General features: G+C 43.3%; 1 long non-coding RNA gene across 1 annotated transcript in view; it reads right to left on the reverse strand.

Annotated features, from left to right (window-relative positions):
* Positions 1 to 10,021: 10,021 nt before the first annotated feature.
* Positions 10,022 to 10,268, reverse strand: part of LOC142108010 (uncharacterized) — a 3,013-nt gene continuing 2,766 nt past the window's right edge. The window contains exon 2 of the long non-coding RNA XR_012680069.1: positions 10,022 to 10,268. This exon is cut by the window's right edge and continues 10 nt beyond it. This is a non-coding gene — a long non-coding RNA (uncharacterized LOC142108010).

The following is a 10,268-nucleotide window of genomic DNA, read 5'->3' on the forward strand; positions in this document are numbered from 1 at the left end:
CTCTGTCTCCAGCGCCCATTTATTGCTGAGTCTGTGATGGTGAATGGAGTGTAAAGTAATCTGTGTTTTTCATATCCATGCTGAGTATATGTAATATATAATGTTTATATGAGGACTTGTAGTGTTTACTGGACAGTGTAGGAGATCATCATAATTTATTTATATAGCGCCAGCAAATTCCGTAGCACTTTCTAATTGGGAGATGAGAAGATTATGCAAGTTGACAAGGAGGTCAAATCTAAGGGTTTTGGGATATCCGATATACAATCAAAGTGGCATTAAGTCCCTGGTTTCAAACAATGCAAAGCAACCCGGTACTGGTGCTGGATTGACATCTGTTTTTTTTTTCTTGGTGTTGTTACAGCTCAGTGTATTGTACTTAATTATTGATTGCCAAACTAACCATGTTTCAGGAAAGAGCGGGTGTGTAGAATAAAGGTCGAGATCTTCCAATTTTGTGTATGGGAGAAATATTGGGAGCCCCCCTGGTAATATTGCCGCCCTCTCTATCGTGTGATATGAGGACATTGTGACCTTTCTGCTATTCTGTATAATGTAATGGTGTTTATAGACAGCCAGGCCAATATCCTCTTTATCTCTGACTTAGTCACGTTAATCTTATACCCATAAAAGTGACTGAATAGTTATGTTGTGTCACAAATAGCAGGTATAGAGGACACGGGGCGTTGTAATTTGCCAAAAAATAGGCATTTTATGTTGCGTGTGACCAAACGATATTCCCGATTTAGTATGTATTTGATCTGGTTTATGAGGTGAAAAACCAGAGAGCCTGTCTTGCGCATTAGATGTCTTGTAGGCTCTTTAATTAGTTTATGGTTATATTCTCTAGCGGATACAGGTCTTGAGATCCTAATTGAAAAGTCTCACCGTTCACACAATTCATCTTTGTTCTGAGAAACCCCTCTTTTGAACCTCCCTTTAACATTGATGTTGGGTGGAAGCTTTCAAGGTGTAATAGGAATTGGAGGTCGTTTTCTTACAATATGTCAGTAGAAAGGCTACCATCTTCCATGATCTTGATGGTCAGATCAAGAAAAGTTACATCTTTGGATTATTTCACTGGTCAGTTTGAGATTGAGTTCATTATTGTTTAGACGTGTCACAAATTCTTCAGAAGAGTGTTTCATCACTCCCATATTATAAAGATATCATCTATATATCTAAGCCATAAATTAATGTAATCTGTAATTCTTATTGTTAAAAACACATGTTCCCACATCCTAAAATTAGATCAGCATAGGTTGGTGCACATGTGGTGCCCATCGCAGTCCCTCTGATGTGGAAGAAGAATTTCTCACTGAACAGTCTTTATTGGTAAGATAAGTTTCCAGGGATTTGAGTAAAAGATTAATATCTTTCCCCACCCATATTTGAAAAGTACTTCTCTGCTAGTATGCTAATGTCATGGTTAATACTTGTATATAGAGCTACGTTGCATGTACATAGACCCAATTTTTTTTTTGTCATGTATCCTTTTTAGGACAAGAAGTGTATCTTTGTTATAGCATGCTATGGATGTAACAAATTTACATGGATGTTGAACTACGAAAATAAAGCTTTTTCATTCAGGCTCCCAATTCTGAAATAATTAGGGGAGTGAGTGAATAAAATATTGGAAGTCTTGAGTTAATAATGATCCATCTTATAATCAGATTTTGGTATATTTTAACTAGTTACTTATTGAATTCATTATCAATCACTGGTGACATGACCATAGGCTTCTGTTTAAATATTGTTATTTTCTCCATAAAACTATATTTACCCCTTAAGTGGGTACTTTTATACCTTTCCTCCCAGCATTGGATGTATATTAATGCCAATTGTTCCTTTTTGTTTAGATTTCTTATAACCCCTGAATCAGATTTGTATTGTTCTTTAAATCATCCAAATCCACATACACCCTGATCTGGGGGCAAATAGAAAAGTCTGGAACAATGTTGATGACATTTTAAGGACTGGTCTGTTATTCTTTTCCTGAAAATTTGTCAGGATCAAAGGATTATTATGTTCATCCAATATTCAGAGAGCAAAAGATTGTCTGGAAAATATAGCTCAATTTAAATACAGACCTCAGGAATTTGTGAAACAGAGGTTGTGTTTTGTACTTGGAGACAACGGTGGTAACCGCCTTTGTATGGCGCTGCCAAACTTTTGTGGTGCCTTTTAAATAAAGGACAGTATTGCCAGGGCATATTTCTCTGCTGCTTTAGTAAGACTAGTGCACGATATTAAAAACCTAGGAAATATGAAGAATAGATGGTCAATCTGAAAGCTAGAAGTCACCTAGCCAATTGGGTATAGCTATTTTTAATATGAATTTGCGCCTACTATCAAGAAGAAAATCTTGTCATGACGCACTACTGAAGTTGGCTAATCACTGTTAGGCTGCTAGTGGTCAGATATTGAACCTGCAGAACAGGCTGGCGGAGGTCTTCGCCTATAGCAGCCGCCTTTCCTGTAGAGCTAGACGCGCTCACAGGTACTCGGATGCCCCCAGGACTTAACTCCAAAGTAGTGTAGGTTCGTTATACTAACCGCAGCGCAGGCCTGGAGACAATACAGATGGTAAAGGATGGTGAAACGAAAGCCAAGGTCATGGGTCATTTGCAGGGTAGAATAGTCAAAAAACACGCCAAGGGTTGGGGACACGAGCAGATCAGCAGAATCCAAGGTACAGGCCAAAAGGTCAGGGTCACAGGCAATAAGACAAGGTCCAGAAAACAGGCAAAAGGGTCACAACAGAAGTCCAACAGTATATCAAGCAGGTCAGCACAAGGAACAAACCAGGACGCTATAACTGGCAGGGAGCCTAAGCTCTTCCTGCCTAATATACTGACATTGGCCAATCAGGGCTTAGCCCTGTAATGATTAGCAGGCTCAGACTAAATCACTAAATTGCAGTGCTTAATTAGCCCGCAGGCTGTAACTTAGCGCATGCGCTCGGCTGCAGCACTTGCCAGGGTGCAGCGCTTAATACACTCGGCGCCCGGCCGTTGCGGGGCCTGAGTAACAGGAAGTGACGCCCCGGTCGTCACGGTGACGGCCGGGGACGTCGGTACAGGGAAATAGTGTTGCGGCGGTGCCCCTGGCCGCCGCGGCTCCTGACAGTACCCCCCCTTGAAGAGGGGTTAAGAAACCCTGACATCCTGGTTTTCCAGGGAATTTTTAAAAAAATTCCTTAAGTCTATCCGCATGTAGACATCTCCGTGGCACCCAAGAACGTTCCTCCAATTCACAGCCCTTCCATTGAATTAGAAAGTGAACTTGTCCCTGGACTTTCTTGGAATCCAGTATTTTTTGTATCACAAATTCTCGGTGTCCTTCCACATTGACTGAATGAGGCCTCCGAGTGTGAACACGTCTGAAGTTACTAGAGAAGATTACAGGTTTGAGTAGGGAACAGTGGAACGTATTTGGAATCTTCAAGGAGTGTTGAGGTTTCAATCTAAAGGCCACCGGATTTACTTGCTTGATGATAGGAAAGGGACCGATGAATCTGGGACCAAGCTTTCTACAAGGTTGTCTGAGCCTGATATTACAGTTAGAGAGCCAAACCCTCTGACCCACTTTCAAAGAACAGCTCCTACGGTGTTGGTCCTAAAAAAAAAAATTGAGTAAAAAGGAGGCCTGTTTTAAGGCAGTGTGAACTTTTTTCCAGATGTTCTTCAGAATCGTAGCTGTAGAGCGGATGCCAGGAAGCCCAGAAGAGTCAAGCACAGTTAACAAGTTGGATCTAGGATGAAACCTAAAATTGCAATAGAATGGAGAGGTACAAGTGGAGGAGTGACAGGAATTGTTGTAGGTGAACTCTGCCCAGGGTAACAGAGTTGACCAGTTTTTGAAGTGATGTAAAAATTGTTCTAAAGACTGATTGACCGCCTCAGTTTGTCCATTGGATTGTGGATGATATGCCGAGAAGAGACTGATATTTGTTCCCAGGAGGCTACAGAAGGACTTCCAGAACTGAGCAATTAACTGTGAACTGCGGTCAGAGAAAATATCCAATGGTAGACCATGGAGCCGAAAGATGTGTTGGACAAAAAGTGAGGCCAAGGTCTGTGTACTAGGGAGTCTGGTTAGAGGTATGAAATGGGCCATTTTATTGAAGCGGTCGACCACTACCCAAATAGTATTGTGGCCTGCTGAGGAAGGGAGTTCCACAAGTCCATCGACAAGTGAGTCCAAGGTCTAGTAGGGACAGACAAAGGCATTAGCTGGCCGGACAGACGACTCCTAGGGGTCTTGCTTTTAGCACAAGTCTCACATGACAAAACAAAATCTCGAACATCAAAAGACATGGTGCGCCACCAAAGAGAGCGTGAGAGATTTTCTGTGGTTTTACTGATACCCGGATGTTCGGCGGTTTTGTGGTTCAGTGAGGACAGCCTTCTGGAGATGGAGTGGTACAAATAAGCTGTTTGCAGGGGTCTCAGAGGGTGCCAATTTCTGGAATCTGAGGAGGGTTACCCCCAAGTCCTGCGCTAAAGCGGCATTAAGTGAAGGTGGTAAAATAGGCAGTGGTTTAGTAACTGATGCATGATGAGCAGAAAAGCTTCTGGACAATTCATCAGCCTTAGTGTTCTTAGATCCTGGTCTGTAAGTGATAAAGCGAAAGCGGGTAAAGAACAATGACCAACGAGCTTGTCTTTGATTTAGTCGTTTTGCTGTTTTAATATATTGGAGAATCTTATGATTGGTAATAACTGAGATGACATGGACGGCCCCTTCCAGCCAGTGACGCCATTCCTCAAAGGCCCATTTGATGGCTAAAAGTTCTCGATTACCAACATCATAGTTGGCCTCTGCAGCAGAGAACTTAGGGGAGAAGAAAGCACAGGGAAACAGTCGGTGGTTACCAGGATCCTTCTGAGAAAGTACAGCGCCTGCACCAATGTCAGAAGCGTCCACCTCCACAATGAAAGGCAGCTCCGGATTAGGATGCCTTAAGACAGGAGCAGATATAAATGCTTTTTTTAGCGCCTCAAAGGAACGGCTAGCCTCAAAAGACCAATTATCAGGAACTGCGCCCTTACTGGTGAAGGCCACAATAGGAGCCACCAAATCCGAAAACCACTGAATAAATCTGCGGTAGTAATTAGCGAAGCCTAAGAATCTTTGTATGGCTTTCAGGTTAATGGGTTGCACCCAATCTAAAATAGCTTGCACCTTATTCGGGCCCATAGAAAAACCAGAGGAGGATATGACATATCCCAGGAAGGATACACTCTGGACCTCAAACTCGCATTTTTCAAGCTTGGCGAATAAATGGTTGTCCCGTAACTTGAGGAGTACTTGCTGGACATGAAGCCGATGTTGAGACAACTAATGAGAGTATATCACTATATCATCTAGGTATACCACGACGAATTGATCAAGAAATTCCCGAAGGACTTCATTAATAAGATCCTGAAAGACTGCTGGTGCGTTGCAGAGACCAAAAGGCATAACTAAATACTCGTAATGGCCAGACTGAGTATTAAACGCTGTTTTCCCACTCGTCTCCATCCCTTATGCGAATGAGATTATATGCCCCACGAAGGTCAATTTTGGTGAAGATGGTAGCACCTTTGAGCTGGTTGAACAGTACTGAGATGAGAGGAAGCGGGTAGGTATTTGACAGTGATCTTGTTGAGACCCCTATAATCAATACAAGGATGTTAGTCCACCATGTTTTTTGGAGACAAAGAAGCAACCAACTCCCACTGGCGATTTTGAAGGCCCAATGAGCTTTTCTGTAGGTTTTCTTCAACATATTCCTGCATAGCTTTGGTTTCAGGACCAGAGAGTACGTACAGTCTTCCTTTAGGTAATTTAGCATCCGAGATTAGGTCGATAGCACAATCAAAGTCCCGGTGAGGAGGCAGGGTGTCGGCAGCCTTTTTAGATAATACATCCCTGAATTCATGGTATTGCGGGGGTAGTAAGTCAGAAGCAGGCTGTAACATCCGAAGCGGTAACTTTAAACAAGACTGAGAACATGAAGGCCTCCACTGGATAAATTCCCCTAGTGCCCAATCGATTACAGGATTATGAAGCTGCAGCCAGGGATGCCCTAATAAAACGGTACAGACGGGCAATTAATCAGAAAGAGTCAAGGTTTCTGTATGAAGTGTTCCTACTGTTACACCACCTCACCACCGGGAAGTGATTCCTCGTCTAATCCGCATACAGTAATAACTGTACTGACATTCTGGAAAGGAATTCCTGAAGACTTATCAAATCCGATATCCCGAAAATTCCCTGCGGCACCGCTATCAATAAAGGCTGAGGTATTGACAGAATGGCCACCATAATTGAATTGCACTTGAACCAATAATGCATTTCTTGAGGAGACAATCTGCAGACCTAGGTCGACCTCCTCTATCACTCCTAGGCCAAATCTTTCCCCGGCTTGTTAGGGCAAGTACGGGAAAAATGTCCTTTGGTGCCACAGTAAAGACATAGTCCGCCTTCTAGTTTTTTCTTCCGTGGAAAGGCGATACACTCCTAATTGCATCGGCTCTTCAGGCTCCAACGGTGCAGAAGCAATTACAGATGAAAGACCGGACCGTGTTTCTCTCTCCGCCTTTCTCTCCCTGATCCATCTATCGATTTTGATGGCGAGTTGCATCAGGTCTTCCAATGACGTTGGCGAAGGATACTGTACCAACGTGTCCTTGATCTGTTCAGAGAGCCCTAAACGAAGTTGACTGCATAATGCAGGGTCGTTCCATTCGCTGTCTGTAGACCAACACCTGAATTCGCCACAGAACTCTTCAGTGCTATGCCGGCCCTGTTTCAGGGCCCCAAGATGAGCCTCGGCTGACGCCACCCGATCCAGATCATCATACAGTAGGCCCAAAGCATTAAAGAACGCATCAACGGAGAGTAGCCAAGGAGTTGTAGGAGGAAGACTAAATGCCCAGGACTGGGGGTCACCTTTGTGGAGGGATATAATAATACCGACCCGTTGCTGCTCTGACCCAGAAGAGCGAGGTCTTAACAGAAGATAAAGCTTGCAGCATTCTCTTGAGCAGACAGCCGGTGCGAAAGTCCTTGGACCATCTGGGACAGAGTTTGGATCTGTCCTGCGAGGACTTGAGCTGGAGAGGGGTTCGTCCCGTTACTTTCCATGAAGACTCCTCCCGACAATTCACTGGCCGGTTATAATGTTAGGCTGCTAGTGGTCAGATAACGAACCTGCAGAACAGGCTGGCAGAGGTCTACGCCTATAGCAGCCGCCTTTCTCGTAGAGCTAGACGCGCTCACAGGTACTTGGATGCCCCCAGGACTTAACTCCAAAGTAGTGTAGGTTCGTTATACTAACCGCAGCGCAGGCCTGGAGACAGTACAGATGGTAATGGATGGTGAAACGAAAGCCAAGGTCATGGGTCATTTGCAGGGTTGAATAGTCAGAAAACACACCAAGGGTTGGGGACACAAGCAGATCAGCAGAATCCAAGGTACAGGCCAAAAGGTCAGGGTCACAGGCAATAAGACAAGGTCCAGAAAACAGGCAAAAGGGTCACAACAGAAGTCCAACAGTATATCAAGCAGGTCAGCACAAGGAACAAACCAGGACGCTATAACCAGCAGGGAGGCTAAGCCCTCCCTGCCTAATATACTGACATTGGCCAATCAGGGCTTAGCCCTGTAATGATTAGCAGGCTCAGACTAAATAACTAAATTGCAGTGCTTAATTAGCCCGCAGGCTATAACTTAGCGCATGTGCCTGGCTGCTGCACTTGCCGGGGTGCAGCGCTTAATACACTCGGCGTCCGGCTGTTGCTTCGGCAACGGTCGGGCCCGCGTAACAGGAAGTGACGCCCCGGTCGTCATGGCGACGGCCGGGGACGTCAGTACAGGGAGGAAGAGAGTCCTGACAATCACAAGTTACTATAATCTATGACCTGATCATAAACGCATATATATTAAAAAAAAAAAGTGAAAGTCCTCTTTTAGGAGGGGTTCAATTCCCCGCGGTTTTGCCGACCAGCAACTCTGGAACAGTCATGAAGGCACTCTGTGAGGATGTAACATCACAGATATTTCTTCTGCAGGTGTGCAAGAAAATTCATTATGTTCGGTTACCCAGAAATAATCGCTGGGATGTCATCACGGAATTTAATTCACTCCTTCGAGTCTTCAATCTATCTTATAAGACTCTAGATCAAACACAGTTGAATTTACTGAGAGGGGTTATAACTTTTTCCAGTGGGAATGAACATTAGTAAAACAATACTGGGTAATACATACAGTATGTCTGAAGAGGTGGGTTTTGAGAGAACGCTTGAAGGTTTGAAGACTAGAGGAAAGTCTTACTGTGTGAGGGAGGGAATTCCACAAAGTGGGTGCAGCCCGAAAAGAGTCCTGTAACCGGGAATGGGAGGATGTGATGAGCGTGGAAGAGAGACGCAGATCTTGTGCAGAACGGAGGTGTCGAGTTGGGAGATATTTTGTACAAGCGAGGAGAGGTATGTCAGTGCAGTTTTGTTGATGGCCTTGTAGATTAGTAGAACAATTTTATATTAGATTCTTTGAAAAGCAGGCAACCAATGTAAAGACTGACACTCTGGTTCAGTAGAGGAGAACTATATCATCATCATTTATATAGCGCCACTAATTCCGCAGCGCTGTACAGAGAACTCATTCACATCAGTCCCTGCCCCATTGGAGCTTACAGTCTAAAATCCCTAACACACACACACACACAGACTAGGGTCAATTTGTTAACAGCCAATTAACCTACCAGTATGTTTTTTTTTACTGGAGTGTGGGAGGAAACCGGAGCACCCGGAGGAAACCCACGCAAACACGGGGAGAACATACAAACTCCTCACAGATAAGGCCATGGTTGGGAATTGAACTCATGACCCCAGTGCTGCAAGGCAGATGTGCTAACCACTACGCCACCGTGCTGCCCACGTATGCTGCTCCTGTCTCCATCATATGCCACATTCACTTCACACCTCCCATCTACAGGAGACTATATAACCTTCCTTTTGAGCATCCGATACAGCAGTAAAATTGCATTAACTTCCTATTGACATTGCAATGGTTGAATTGCCTATATTATATCCACTGCTGGTTGTGCCCACATGCCACAAGATGGCGATATGATCACAGGATAGTGCGCGTATTCTGCCTAGTTTCTAGAATAAACATGTGACCAGAATTACATAAGCAGTTGTAACCTATATTTATATTATCACTATAGTGTAGTTATATTTAACTACCAGTAAGAATCCTGAAAATATCACTATGCAACCCTGTAAAATCCAAGTACATTTTATTAACATACATTCTATACACTGTACTAATATAACTATATAATACTGTCGTTTCTAAAAAGTATCATTTATTTAAATTAAAATATCTGTACACCCTAACTAAATACAGCCAATGTTGCAGGAACGTGATTCCTCCTCCTCCTCAGACTACATGGGTGATTCTCAGCCATAGTCACATGCAACCACCAGATAAAATGGTCACCTACATATGCTGTCATATCCCGCCCCATAAGACTGCATCACATTCATTTGTAGCCTCTTGTTGTATGGAAGAAACTGCAGTAACAAAATCACCAGTGTAGCCCTAAACGGATCAATGAATGTAAAAAAAATGCATCTGTGATGTAAAATGCACAGGCAACAACTAGCCAAAATATCTGATTTATAATAGAAAAAATATACGAAAAACTATCTCTGTCTTTAAATTGAGACATTTTTTTTTAATTCTCACAATAACCCCCAGAAAATCTGCAATCAGGAGAAATGGTGGGTTTGTAATTATGAGGATGCTGCAACTGGGATATGTCTGTGCAGTGTCCAGTGCCCATAGAAGTACTGGTGCCACCAGTGGGCTGGGTATATCTATGTATACACCATCTTCTATAGGAAATTTCTGCCCTGTTAAACTATTTCACATTTCTGAACCTCAAGTTTATTTTAGAAATAGTAACAATATAATGTATTCGTTTGTCATACTGCTTTACCAAATAAAATAAAGAAAGAATTGAAAATATTTCTGACACTGCAGATGAAAACCTTTTATTTATCTTTGTAAACAAAGACCTGACTGTTATTTGTATGAGTAGATGTCAGAAAATAACAATATTCTCTGCAGCAGACAGAGCTGTAGTTATCCAGCTTCCTGGTAATTTTTCATCTGCGTTCCTGGGAGCAGCGTTGTCATCTGTGAATACATTAGAAATTGCTGGAAAAGCGGCAGAGGAGTCAGCGGGCGATGTAACGTGGCATACGTGCTGG

Source organism: Mixophyes fleayi, chromosome 11 (assembly GCF_038048845.1).
Source record: "Mixophyes fleayi isolate aMixFle1 chromosome 11, aMixFle1.hap1, whole genome shotgun sequence".
Classification (NCBI taxonomy): Eukaryota; Metazoa; Chordata; class Amphibia; order Anura; family Limnodynastidae; genus Mixophyes; species Mixophyes fleayi.